This window comes from Zingiber officinale, chromosome 5A (genome assembly GCF_018446385.1).
Source record: "Zingiber officinale cultivar Zhangliang chromosome 5A, Zo_v1.1, whole genome shotgun sequence".
NCBI classification, from domain to species: Eukaryota; Viridiplantae; Streptophyta; class Magnoliopsida; order Zingiberales; family Zingiberaceae; genus Zingiber; species Zingiber officinale.
The window spans coordinates 113469893-113485231 of NC_055994.1; positions in this window are offsets into that span (position 1 = coordinate 113469893).

The window sequence follows — 15339 nt, forward strand, 5'->3', positions numbered from 1 at the left end:
ATCCTGTCCGAACCAAGAGTCAGCGGACGCTGGGCACGTGGCGCTCTCTGCTGGATCTTCGAGTGCTCCGGCGAACCTGCAACAAACCGGGCCGGGAGAGGTTCCCGGCGACGGTCCTCCGACGCTCAAGTCAGGTAGGCTATGGAGAAAGTGGCTGCCAAATCTGTATCATGCGTACCTTTGGCGAAGTAATAGCCTCTTTATATAGGACGGAGAAAGAATTGATGCACGCCCATCGAGATGCGTACGTGTCAGCAACCCATACCACGGTATGCACTTGTCAGAGAGCTTACCTGATCCCATACTGCTACAGTGAGAGAATGTTCTTTGATGGGACGGCAGGACCCCCGTTGTCAGGCTAGAAGTATGGCATAGCCATACGACTTGACGGCTGTCAGAAAATGTTCCCATCTTTTACCCACCACCTGTCTGGGGAGCCCGGCCCACCGGGCGGGCGGTGAAAGTCCGGACGCGGTGAAAGTCGTCCGGACGGCCCTGATTCTTTGCGCCGTCCGGGGGGTGCTTCCTTCCGCTCGGTCATTGTGCACTGCTTCATTTGAGCGTCGGAACCCTGGTCCCTACCAGGGTGTCTTTTTACTATCAGATTTCCCTTTTTTCCAAGTCCGGTCGGCTCGCCCCTTTCGGGTGAGCCACTGGACCCTTTGACCTCCCCTCAGCGTTGACTCCTTGTGGGGTTCCGGCTTTTTACCGCCGGATCAAATAGTAATATCAATTTAGAATTAAGCGAAGAAAAAACAAAATATTTTCACCCCCTGTCTGATTGGTGGTTGCACCAAATCAGAGCGGTACCTGCTCTGATACCACTTGTTGGATCGTGAAACGTCGATAGAGGGGGGGTGAATATCGATTCGAAAAACAACGAGTATAAAAGAGTTAAGCGCAGCGGAAATGAAATAGCTTAGACATATGAACACAATGTTTTTTTTACTTCGTTCGGAGCCTGTGACGACTCCTACTCGAAGGCCCGTACTCCGTGAGCACTTTTGTTGGGCAATTCACTAGCAATTCGAAATGATGATTACAAAAGACAGTACAAGGAATGCTAATGAAAATTAAAACAAAGCTATACCGACAGAAAGAAAACCACAAGGACAAGAGAACGTTGTCGGAGCTTCGTTGGCGTCGTTGGAGCGCATAGCAGCAGAGCAAGCAGTCTAAGAGTTCTGAGTTGATTCTGATCTCTGCCTCCGCCCCATCTTTTATATGAAGCTCGGGGCACCCTGGATCCCTTCCAAGCGCCCTGGTGAGATATGGCAAGTCCAACCAGCGAGCTCCAAGTGGCGACGCGCGGTCAGGATAATTTTTGCCTCCAGGGCGCCCGGATCCCCTCCGGGCGCCCGGACCACCTTTTTCCAGCGAATAACTTTCCTGCAAAACAAGGTTAGTCCGAGACAAATAGATCCTGCAAAAAGTGTTAGCACAGTTTATGAGTTTTAGTATAAGAAGTATGACTTAGCGAAACAGAGTATGACTTAGATTCCGTCTTTCCGAGACCGGAATCTAGTCACGATCTCGACTTAGATATCCGAAATGGATCTAAGCCGTATCGACGCCTAATGTTCCCTTCCCGGGAACGCGTCCTCGCAGTCACTCCCCTCCAGTGACTTACCTTACTTACCTACCAGACGTCCGGTCAGCCCTTCGACCCATCTGGACTTCTCGCCAGCTATCCGGTCAGCCCGTCGACCTAGCTAGACTTCTCGCCAACTATCCGGTCAGCCCGTCGACCTAGCTGGGTTTCGTGCCAGATATCTGGTCAGCCCGTCGACCTATCTGGAATTTTCCTGCACACTCGATCAGAGTGTTTAGATAACAATAAGCTAACTTAACCTGATTTGTCATTCATCAAAACTTGGGTTAAATCGTTAGTGCAAACCGCACCAACACTTCTCTTGGAGAGGTGGTCAAATTTGATCTTGACCAAACTCGCTCAGATCGCTGTAACACCATCTCCTGTCTCTTGTATGCTCTGATTGCCCCAGCCCTTATACAGTCACCTAGACTCTTTGATTTTCCTCATCAAGAGTTATCACCAGCCAGTCGTCTGGACTCCTTCTAGTTACTAGAACCGTCAAACTTTGCTTGCCTACAATTGTTATTCATAACGAGTATGATAGAGAATGTAAAGTTACATGGACCTACTTTGGGTCTAGATTTTTAGCTCCCTACTGACTCATCTACACTGAATTGCCAAGCTACAACTCCCAGCTGATTCCACTTGGACTTGTTTGCCAAGTTTTAGTTCCCGACTTACTCCACTTAGACTTATTTGTCACGCTTCAACTCTCAACTTATTACACTTGGACTTATTTGCCAAGCGTTCAACTTCTAGCTAACTCCATTTGGATTTGATCCACCTAGTTCCCAACTAGAACTTTATTATTTAATTCCCAACCAAAACATAGCTCCTTCCTAATTCACAATAGGGATTTCAGTTGCCTAACTCCACTAGGACTTTGTCACTATCTAATTTCTAACTAGGACTTTACCACTTGTCAAGCAACCTACACCTGTACACTTGACACAACTTGTTAGATTTCAACAAATCTAATTTTAATTTTAGTCATACATCAAAACTTTGGGTTCAATGTAGTTCTCCCAACAACAATAATAATTGACTACCTTGAGAATGTAGTCATCAACTAGATCATAGAACTCTTCTAACCGTAAAAATTCTTTCCATTGGTCGCCCAACGCTCCTCTTTTCCAACTCGATAGCTTTTAAGTTCCACCTCTTTACTCTCCAGCTGATCCCTTGAGGCCTCCAATGTGACTTTCAAGACCTATATCTCAACCTTTCGAGTCTTGGATTTGGCCCTCCCAGCCTCCAGCTCTGCCCTCATCCCCTCCAGCACTACCTTTCGAGTCTCTAACTCATCCTTTGTCGCCTCTAAGGCAGTCGTGGCCATCTCTTGTCTTTCTTAGCAGATGAGGCCTCAGATTTTGATTTTCTTTCATGTCAGCTTCAAACTCGCTTGACTACTCTTTGAGGAATGTTGTCTCACCCCTCGTCGTGTTTAGCTCCTGTTGCATCAATCTCAACTGCTCTACTTGGGTTATGAGCTCAGCCTTGTGGCGCTCTACTACTGCCTTCGCTGCTTCCAACTCTTGATTGGGAAAGATTTGCTAAGGCTCTAGCTCATCTAATCGAGTTCTCATAACTCTTTTGGATAAAGAAATTCGAGGACTCAGGAAGTAAACTCCATTATCTCGGCCCATTTTCATAGCCTTCTCCCACCATTTCTTCGCAGATGAAGCCTCTAATTTCAATTTTTTCATACGTACTTTGAACTTGCTCGACTTCTCTTTGAGGGATGTCATCTCAGCCCTCACCGTGTCTAGCTACTGCTACATCAGGCTCAGTTGCTTTGCTTGGGTTATGAGTTCAACCTTGTGGCACTTTGCTACTGCCTTCACCTCTTCGAACTCTTGACTAGAAAAGATTTGTTGAGCCTCTAGCTCATCTAACCGAGCGCACATAACTCATTGGTATAAAGAAATTCAAGGACATGGGAAGTGAACTCCATTATCTAGGCCCATAGTTGCAACAAAAAATTAGAATTGAATCTCAAACCAACTTTAATCACCTCGCTCTAACACTGTAAAGCCTACTATTTCTTACCCTAGTTAAGTCTAGAGATATTGACTAAACTAGACTCGTGAAGGATTTGTCCTTTGTAGCTTCATCAACACCCGCCCAGAGCCTCACCATTGTGTTGGTTAATCTTATTGTTATTGAGTCCTAGGCGCTCGAGGAGTATCCTGGCCTTCGAGCGTGATTGGTATCAAAGACAAGCCTCCTCTTTCCCACTGACAGATTGACTCAATTAAGTTGAAGATTCCTTTGGTCGACGCCTTTTCCTGGTTATTCTCAAGGACTCCACTGACTCCTCTGAAGAGATAGGCACCGCCAACATCAAGGGGTGGGGTGGTGCCAACTCTCCTATGTTCATAGCTACATAACCTAAGGAGCCAAAAGGCGAGGCATCGTGCTCCGACTTGGTCAACATGAGATATTTGATGAGAGATGCTTTCAACATTGTCTAAGCTGCACAAAAAGGAAAATGTTTAGTTAGCCATCACATATGACAAAAAAGGGAAAACTCTTAACAAACGAATATAGGAGCTCGACTTTAATCAAACTCAATTGGAAGCGGAGGAGAAGACTCTCCTTGAGCAAGAGTTTGACAGAGACCAGACAAAATGTCCACTGCTGTGAGATAGGTGGGCTCTATCTTGAACGACTCAAACTTGGCGGCTTTGGCAATTCTATTTTCCAATTAGTCGGCCATGTGAATGGAGTGGGAGGTCAGATAAATACATAATGGTACTTCCATCGCTTGTGCAAAGTCAACATTTTGTCTAGCAAGTGACTGGTAGGTCCCATTGCGAAGTAGAAGACTTTGACATCCATTTTCTTTAGATAGAATAAATAATGGAAGACTCGAATTATGACGGATATTCGATATAGATGAAAAATAATGGATATCCTGCAAAGTAGTCAGAAAGAGTTGGGTGTTAGTTATTAAAGGAGAATATGAAAGTATTGGAAGACCTCGATAAAGAAACTTAGAATGGGAAATTAGAGGTTGCATAATAATTGACCCCTAAAAAGTTAATGAAACCAGCAGGTGGGAGAGAAGGTTGATCAAGAGTGTTATGTTGGTCCCTTGGCGACTAACTAAAAGGAGGTGAATAGCCTACATAATAAAAACAAATAAAATCCCCTTTCTCAATCTTATAGCTCGATGAGAATAGACACTTGCATAAAAGAAATAAGAAACTGATTAAAAAGAAGAGACACAAAAAGGTTACTTGGTTTGCAATCAGGGGATTATTAATCCAAGAAAGTTGAAGCTTATTAAACAATCTCCTTCAAGCAGAAAATCCTCTTACAATAGTTGAAGTACTTAATTACAGAACAAAACTAAAGAGGAATCATTCACTAGTATTGCTCTAACTTACTGGGATCCAAGTTGTATTTATAGCTCTGGTCGAGGCGCCTGAAAAGGTTCCTGGCGCCTGGAGGAGGATAAACCTTTATCTCCATCTCAATGGAATGTATCACATTGCGTTTGGCTTAGATTTCAATTCCGAGCGCCTGGAGTCCGAGTGTCCAGACCAAGCCAGAGTGCTTGGACTAGGTCCGGGAGCCCCGGACTAGGTCCGAGCGCTCAGACCAAAAAGTCAACATTTTGTTGACTTTTTGGTCTTGATCTTCCGTTCTGGTTCCGCTCGCATTGGTGAGGGTCTTCCGCTCTGGTTCCACTTGCTTGGGTGATTTCGGTCATCTAGAATAGTGCTCACCCAAACTCATTTTCCGGCCTTCGAGCAGTCTTTCGCTCGGGGTTCTCATCCCTCAGAAACATCGCATGCCTCCTTCTCGTCCGCTAACGTACTCTTCCGTAGTGCCTCGTCCCTCGGATGCACCGAGCCCGTTAGTTCTCTACATTTTTCGCTTAATTTCCTGTACTCCTAAGTTCCTGCACACTTAGACACAAGACATCAAAATAACAATAGGACCTAACTTTACTTGGTTGATCACATCAAAACCATCATGGGGGATTTACAATCTCCTCCTTTTTTATGTGGATCAACCCAACTTAAGTTAGGATAAACCAAGCAATAAATAATAATAGAAATAGCAAGTACATATTTTGCATATAAGAAAAACATATGCAAAAATAAAAAAAATGTACTCTCCCCTAGACTTAATCTCTAGTTCTCCCCCTTTGATCACATTAAAATGGGATAGTGTATGCAAAGACTAAGGAATAAAATCAAGAAGTTTTTAAGTTTTTGAAAATCTAGATTTTTAAACCATGTTTGGAAACTTAAAAAAACTTTTAGTTTTGAAAAAAAAATAGTTTTGAAAAAAATTCCCTTAGATAGAAAAAATAATAAAGTTCCACAGAAAAAATAAATTTTACAAAAAAATAGCAATGCAAGACCAATTTAGGTGAAGCATTAGATAATTTTATAATAGTTAAATGCTTTAAAAGTTAGTTAATTAAATATTCATTTCAGTAATTAGCTTCCAGGCTATAGCGAGCCACTAGGCTTTCTTGGCTATCGGAACAACAACCACTTCTAGACAAAGTCTCTTAGAGAAATTAAATATTTAATTTTTTTCTGAAAGCTCTTGGTCTAACTTTCAAAAATTAAAAAAAAAATGCACAAAATGATAATTTTAACTTAAACATGATTTTGAAACCCAAAATAGATTCCTTTCAACTAGGTTAATTAAAAATTTCTTAGGGATATATCTCTGTGATATTCTTCTAATTTGGCCCTTATGGCATCTAAAATTTCAATTTAGTCCATTATACTTTCTAACTTGTGAGCATGCATTTTTTTAATTTCTTTTTCAATTTTTTGTTTTCTATTTTTATCTAGTCGACAAGATGTTGTTAAGGTAAATTTTAATTCTTCATTTTCTTTTAATAATTTTTTATTTTCTATCTCTAATTTGCAGGAACTCTTTGACAGCATTTTTATAAATTTAAATAATTGGTCAGGAGGTAGGGATCGTATCTGACTTATCTTGTCGATTTCTGATGCTCCCCCTTCATTGATGCTCTAGATGCTCATTGAGGAAGAGCTTGTTTCGTCTTCATCTTCTTGGTGACTTGCCACTAGCGTAAATCTGGTGATAGCTTCGATTTCTGATTCAGAAGACATTTCATCTCACGTTGCCTTTAGATTTCGATGCTTTGTCAGGACTGGTCTTTTATCCTTACCTTTGTCCTTGTTCTTGTCTTTGCTCTTTAACTTAAGGCAGTTGTCTTTCACGTGCCCTTCTTCATTACAGTGATAGCATCTTATCTTTCTTCTTCTTCTTTTATCTTGCACTTGATTAAATTATTAGTTTTAAATAACTTTTTAAATTTTCTTACCATGAACGTCATTTCGTCATCATCGAGAGAATTTTCAAAATTTGGTTCATCTATTTTTGCCTTTAAGGTAATGTTGTGTTTGAGCCCCTTTTTCAGATCTACACATTTCGTTTCATGAACTTCGAAAGTTGAAAATAACTCTTCTAAAGTACTTATTTTTAGATCCTTAGAGATATAGTAAACATCTACTAATGATACCCATTCAGTAGTCTTAGGGAATGCATTAAGCGCATACCTTAGTGAATCTCGGTTGGTTACCTTTTCTCCTAAATTCGTGAGTTTGGTGATGAGTTCCTTTATTCTAGAGTGAAGGTGTGCAACAGTTTCACCATTTTCTAATTGGAGGTTATTGATCTAGTTCCGGAGCAGATCTCATCTCGCGAGTTTTGCCTCCGAGGTCCCTTTGTATAGTTCCAGGAATTTCTCCCAAAGCTCCTTGACTTACTCATAGTCTCCGATCCGGTTGACTTTTTGAGGTGATAAAATGCTAAGCAGATGAAACTCTACTTTTCCGTTTACCACGAAGTCGGCTTGCTCCTTCTTCATCCATTGGTATTCTTCTTTGCCCCCTGGTGCTACAAAACCAAATTTCATGATTAATAGTAAATCAAAATCTGTCTTAAATAATACCTCCATCTTTTTCTTCTAGCTCGTGAATTCCTCCTCGAATTTTGGTGGGTAGATGCTCAGTCCGACCATCTATTGTACTTTATTCGACGGTTAGTCCTCCTGAAATTGTTGGGCTCTGATACCACTTGTTGATCCCTTGACAACTGGATAGAGGGGGTGAATAACCTGCATAATAAAAACAAACAAAATCCCCTTTCTTGATCTTATAACTCGATTAGAATAAACACTTGCATAAAAGAAATAAGAGACTGATTAAAAAGAAGAGGCACAAAAGGGTTACTTGGTTTGCAATCAGGGGATTGTTAATCCAAGGAAGTTGAAGCTCACTAAACATCTCCTTCAGGTGGAGAAGTCTTTTACAATAGTTGAAGTACTTAATTACAAAACAAAACTAAAGAGGAATCATTCACTAGTGTTGTTCTGATTCATTGGGATCAGAGTTGTATTTATAGTCTTGGTCGGGCGCCTGGAAGGGTTCTAGGCACCTGGAGGGAGATAAACCTTTATCCTTGTCGCAACGGAATGCCCCATGTTGTGTTTGGTTGAGATTTCAGCTCCAGGCACTCCTAGGGGTTTTGGGCGCCTGGACCAGGTCTGAACGCCTTGGACTAAGTCTGAGTACCCGAACCAAAAAGTCAACATTTTGTTGACTTTTGGTCCTGGTCTTCCGCTCCGATTTCACTCGCATTGGTCTGGGTTTTCTGCCCTGGTTCCGTTTGCTTGGGTGATTTCGGTCATCCTGAATAAGGCTTACCCAAACTCATTTTATAGCCTTCGAGTAGTCTTCCGCTCCTGCTTCTCGTCCCTCAGAAACGTCGCGTGCCTCCTTCTCATCTGCTAGCGTACTCCCGTGACTCATCCCTCAGACGCACCGAGCCCATCAGCTCTTTCCCATACCATCCTTCTCGCTAGCTACGTCTTTTACTCGATTTCCTGTGGTCCTAAGTTCCTACACACTTAGACACAAGGTATCTGATCCTGTCTGGAAGCTGAGAAAACGAACCTGCCGTATGACGTGTCTGAAATGTGGACCGCATCCTCATGACCCAGTGGTGATTTGTCCTCTACGTTGACCAGATCGTCAGAAGTCCTCCTCCGGTCAACTGTACCTACATCCAGCGGCCGGGTCACCCCGGCCTCTGGTACCTCGGTGCTCGAGGCGATTCCCACAGATATATGAGCAATCGAATACTAATGACAGAATAGTTAACGAAATGTAGAAAAGGTACGAGAACGTACCCTGGCCCAGGGGGGCGCCCTCGGATGGATAGATAAGCTGATCGGGATACTGACCGGGTCGTCGCGACCCTAAATAGTAGGCGAACGTCCGCCTAGTGAGTAGCTAGCTCCAGTGGCTCGGAGCCGAACACGATATGGACCCGTAGGATGATGCACTATCCGACTACAACCTCGGCTCGCAGGCCGAAATACAACAACGGCACGAAAGGCGAACACTCTACCGGCTCGCAGACCGGGATACAACAACGACACGAAGGCCGGGCACTCTCTCGGCTCGCAGGCCGGAATATGAGCATAATACGATACCTGAACCCTCGGACGATGACTGCTCGGAGGGTGACTACGGTGTTCGATCGGGACGGCTGTGGTAGTCACTGGAGGTATCATCAGCGGCTGTAGGTGGCATCAAACGCTGAAGTCGGTGGAGGCGGCAACAACAGCCGCTGTAGGCGACAATGACAACCCCTGGAATCTGCTGCGGTGGGGGTGGCGGAGGCCTCAAGAGGCTGCGGCGATGCCTGTCGGGGGCGACGGCGCGTGCTGGTGGCAACGACGCTCACTGGCGGCGGCAGTGCGCGCTGGTGGCAGCGGCGCATGCTGACGGCGACCACGGGAATCGGCAGCTGTAGTCGCCGGAGGCGGAAGCAGCGCCTGTCGGGGGCGGCGACGCGTTCTGGCGGCAACGGCGCTCACTGGCGGCAACGGTGGTGGTGCTCCTCGTCGCCGTCCACCGGGTCTGTCGGGTGATGCCGTGAGGAGAAAGGAGGGTTGTGGTCGGAATCGCCAGGAGGAGAGGAAGGCAGTGGTGGCCGGCGCCGGCGAGAAGCGAGAAGGGGAGAAAATGCTTCTGTCCCTGCTCCGTTTGGCGGCGGCGGCTCTCTCCCACGAACCCAGCCCCCCCTTTCCAGTGAATCGTGATCTCCCTTTAAAGCCAAAACCTAATTTGATTCCAAATGTCCAAAATGCCCTCCACTTTCCCCCTAATTCCTTCTCTGCCCCTTAATCACATCCATATCAGTATCAAAATAACAACAGAACATAACTTGACTTGGTTGATCCCATCAAAACCATCATGAGGTACTTACATATTCGAGATTACTAATCGATGGTCAGCAAGAATTTCAAACTATAATTGCAGTTGCTCCAAGTCCCCTCTATTAAAATCCGACACCACTAATGTGTACCAAAGAGTGGAATGCTTTCAGTCATCATGTATAGGCTAGAAGACTAGGGAGAATGAAGAGAGGAATAGGGAGGGCTAGAGCGTGGGGATGGCAAAGAAACTTATAGCAAAAAGGAGGTTTATATAGTCACAGAAGATCACTACTACTCGAACTCAAAGAAGACGACAAAGAATATGACGACAAAGAATATGACGACATTCTCCCCTCATTAAACCTAATAAATCCCGAGCATGCAAATCTTGGCCATCAAATATAGGAGACAAAAAGATGGGCTACTGCACTGGACCATTGGACCACGTGCCTAAATCCATAGGATCTCAATAGTCACATTAAGTTGATCCCTCGGCATAGCATCGTTACGTGTCACCCTCGAACTTGTTCGCATTAATGGTCGATGGGACTCGCCAATCATGACTCTGATACCTAATCTAGCATGTCACTCGCATTAATGATGCCTAACTAGCAGATTTTCGAGGCAATCAATAGTATAGTGGTAAGGATATTTAGCTGTAGGATCTTATTCAATGCTAGAGGCAGTGAATAGAGTAATCACCTTTTTATTGTCGTTCTTTTTCTTTTCTATAAGAGTCGTTAGTAGCAAAGAAGAATAATAAATAGCAATACATAAAAGATAAAGAGACACCAAATTTTTACTTAGTTCCCAACCCCCAATATTAGTACATCCAAGACCTATGCACTCAACGTGAGTTTACTATTTGTATCTCCTTTTTGGAACTCTTCTGGAGGTGAAGAAACCTCTTACTTATAAGGCAATCACAAATATAAAAATGAGTAGTAATATAAACAATAAGCATGTAAGTAAAAGCAAACTCATGTTGGTCATCTAAAGGCCTAAATGTCGTGACACTCCTTTTGGCGCTTTCTAGACCACACGAGCAAAGTTTAGAGCACTTTTTTAGCACAAGCACAAAGAAGGATGTTTACAAGATTTGTTAGAAGACGTTGTATTGGCTCTCCTTTTATACAACTCAATCGATACTTCCTCGGTCGACTGGAGGCCCTCCGGTCGCCTAGATAGCTACTAACGTGGTTGCAAACTTATCCTCTTCGAGATAAATTTTTGACCTCCCGATCAAAGAGACACCCTTCAGTCACCCCCCAACTCAGCCAAAACTTATCTAAGACCCGACTCGTTCAAACTCAATAAAATTCCTACTGGATCAACCGAAGGCTCTAGGGTCGACCGTAGGTTAGGGTCAATGGTAAGGCTATAGGGTCAACCGAATGTTCGGGTTGCCTAGAAACTTCTAGGATAGAATGGAGAAGTTTTACCCTTCCAAACTTGGTCTATTTCTCTTAAACAAGTTTTGATCTCCCGAGTCTTTGTCCCGCTATTATTTTCTGCAAAACAAACAAGCAAGCAAACGAAACTTATTACTTGGTTTATCTAAACTTACTAGGTTTAATTATGTAATGAGTAGGATATAGAATTTAAAGTTACTCGCATTTACTTGACTAGATTTGGACCCATCTAGTTTGAGTTGCCAACCAATCAGCTCCCAGCTGAATCCACACACTTGGATTTATGCCAAGCAATCAACTCCTAATTAATTCCACACACTTGGACTTGCTAGTCACTCAGTAAATTACTTACCACCTATGGTTCACACCCCTAATATTTTTACTGCCTAGCTTAACTCACTTAAACTTCTACTACCTACCTTCACTCACTAAGACTTCCACCGCCTAGCTTCATTCACCAAGACTTTCACCACCTAGCTTCACTCACAAGGACATAACCTCACTCATTAGAACTTCATAGTTTAGCTTCACTCACCAGGACTTTCCCTTGTTACTAACCCAGTTAACCTTTGATTTGACTAAATTTTTCTCTTCCAAACATTAGGTTATGTTTGAATAACTCTTATCCAAACTGGACCAAACATAGGTGTATTATCAAACATCGAAACCCTGAAGACCGATTGTACCAACAATAGCCATGTCAGCCCTAAAGCTCAAGTCGATAATTGGGTTAAAACACACTTCAGTCCATTTAGTCAAACTCAGGCCTTCTATGACTAGATTCAATGGGGAGACTTGTGATATGGCGAACAATGGAGGTCTCTATGTTGTAGGGTCAACATAGAAGCCAAGCACTTGGTTAAAAGTCAAGTGGAGCAATAAGTTAAAAGGAGCCAAAAGTCAACCCTGGTCAAGGTGACACACCTGACTACCTTAACTCCTAACTCCATCAACTCAGCAACCCAACTACTTCAACTCTTGACTCCCTCTATCTGGTCACCGACTCCCTTAACTCAAAAACCCAAGTCCCTCAACTTCTAACTCCCTCAACTCAGCAACCCGAGTCCTTCAACTCTTGAATCCCTAACTCAACAACCTGACTCCCTCAGCCTGGTAGCTCGACTCTTTTGTTGGTCCCTTGCGGCTAGTAAAAGGGGGATGAATTACCCTGCATAATTTACAACAAACAAACACCTTTCTCAACTCGATCAGGCTCAACACAATTTCACACTTAATTAAACAGAATGAAAGAAAAATAAGTATAAGACAAGTAAAGATTTACCTAGTTGGCAATCAGAGGATTGCTACTCTAAGAAAAGTAAGCTCAGTAGAAAAATCCCCTTCTTGAACAAAACGTCGGAGGCAGAGAAGCCTCGTACACGAAAGTGACGCTCAAAAATGAAAAACTAAATAGAACTTGAAGTACATAGTGTGTTTTTCTGAAAGGAGAAGACCAGGGCTCTATTTATGGCCCACTGATCGAAACTGACCGTTGATGATGTGGCACGGTTCAGATGTCTGAGTATGAATAAAACTTTATCTGCATCGCAATGGCTATGCAACGAGAAAAAGATAATATTTTATCTAGTCCGGGCACCTGAAACAGCTCTAGACACCCGGACAACCTTCGCACAGGGGCACCTCGCCAAGGCACCCCTGGCTCGACCAAACTAGTTTGGGCACCTGGATTAGCTCCAGGAGCCCGGACTCTAGGCGTCTGAAGCTATTCCAGGCGCTCGGACTCCGGGCGCCCATACCACAATCAACTTCATGTTGACTTTCTATCCGGGTCTTCTGCTCTAGCTCTACTCGCTTGGTTGATTTTGGCCATCTGGAATAGGGCTCACCCGAACCCATTTTCCAGCCTTCTCTAGCAACCTTCCGCTATGGCTTCTAGTCCCTCGAAAAAGTTGCGTGCTTCCTTCTCATCCGCCAGCGTCTTCTTCCGCAGTACCTTGTCTCTCTGATGCACTGAGCCCGTCAACTCTATCATATGTCATCCTTCTCTCTAGCTGTGTCTTTTGCTCGACTTCTTATGCTTCTATATTTCTACACACTTAGACACAAGGCATCAAAAGATAACTAAACTTAACTTGACTTAGTTGATCATATCAAAACTACCACGGGATCTCCCACTTTTGAATGTGAGCAAACCAAGTTAAGATAGGGTGAACTAAAAATAAATAATAGTAAAAAATAGCAAGTAAATAATTTGTAATTAATAACAAATGTAATGAAAATATATACACTCCCCCGATACTTAATCTCTAATTCTTCCCCTTTGATCACATTAAAAATAGGGGAAATAATCCAAAATAATTGCTAAGGAAAAAAATGACCAATATTAACAAAAATTATGAAGTGAAAATCTGAATATTTTGGGATTTATCAAGCAGTTTGGAGAAATTATTTTTAATTGTTAGAAATTTTTTTAAAAAAATTTATAGCAGTTAAGAATATATATCCAAAGTTGTGATAAAATTTTCACAAAATTAAGTAATGAATTTAAGTAGAAATAAATTATTTTCGATAGAAAGTTATATTTTCTAAAAAATGCTTTAAAATAGTCTATAATCTCAAAAAATCATGAAAAATTTTATTAAAATATAATAGAACAAGAATTTTTTTTAAAAAAAAATAATTTTCCAAAAATTAAATTTTTAAGAATTTTTAATATTAAAATTTAGATTTAGATAAATAATTCATAGAAAATTTACCAATAACTAAAAAAAATAAAAATATTTTATTTGATAGATAATATGATATATTTTCATAGAAAAATAATGTTTGCAAAAAATAACTCTATGAATTATTTTTAAATTGAAAACTATAATTTTGTTAAAAAAATTTATAAAAATAATTCAATAGTCAAAATTTTTTTGAAAATTTTCCTATAATTAAGTAATGAAATCCTCTTTCTCAAAAAAAATTAATTTCCAATAGAAATTATATGAAGCAATTTATTTAGATAATTCTAAGCAAACAATAAAAAAATAAATCAATTTGAAAGTATGACAAAAAAAATTAATTTAAGTATAATTTTGGAATCCAATATAGGTTCCTACCTATTGGATTAATTAGAGATTTTTTTTTAATATATTTTGGTTACAGTTACTTGTCAAAATCTTCTAATCAACCAGATATTACCAAGGTTATTTTTAATTCTTAATTTTTCTTTTTAAATTTTCTATTTTCAATTTTAATTTAAAAGAATTTTTTGATGGTATTTTTATAAATTTAAATAACTTATCAGGAGGTAGAGATCGTACCTAACTTACCTTGTCGACCTCATTATCTGAAACCCCCCCCCCCCCCCCCCCCCGAAAAGATGTTTTCTTCTGAAGTTGCTCCCCCTTCATTGATGTTCTCGAGGCTCATCTCCGCTAAACTTGCTTCATATCTTCTTGGTGACTTGCCATCAGTGCAAGTCCAATATAGGCTACGACGCCCGAATATGATGATGATGTTTCATCCTATGTCGTCTTTAGATTCTTGTGCTTCTTTTGAGTCACACTTTTGTCCTTATTATTGTCCTTGTCCTTGTTTTTCAGTTTTGGACAGTTGTCTTTGACGTGCCCTTCTTTATTGCAATGATAGCACCTTACTTTCCTTTTTCTTCTTTTGGCCTGCACTTGATTAAACTTATTAGCTTAAAAAAAAACTTTTAAATTTCCTTACCATGAATGTCATTTCATCATCGAGAGAGGAGTTTCGGATTCTGGTTTGTCTATTTTTGCCTTTAAGATAATGTTGTGCTTCGACTCCTTCTTTAGATCTGCACATCTAGTTTCATGTATTTTAAATGTAAAAAATAATTCCTCTAAATTACTTACCTCTAGGTCCTTAGAGATGTAATATGCATCTACTAGGGTTGAACATTCAGGTGTTCTAGGAAAAGCGTTAAGCGCATACCTTACTGAATCTTGGTTGATTACCTTTTCTCCAAGATTTATGAGTCCATTGATGATTTATTTGAGCCTCGAGTGTAGATGTGTGACGGTTTCATCTTCTTCCAACCGGAGGTTGCTGATCTAGTTCTGGAGCGGGTCCCATTGTATGAGTTTTGCCTCCCAGATTCCTTCGTGTAGTTTCATAAATTTTTCCTA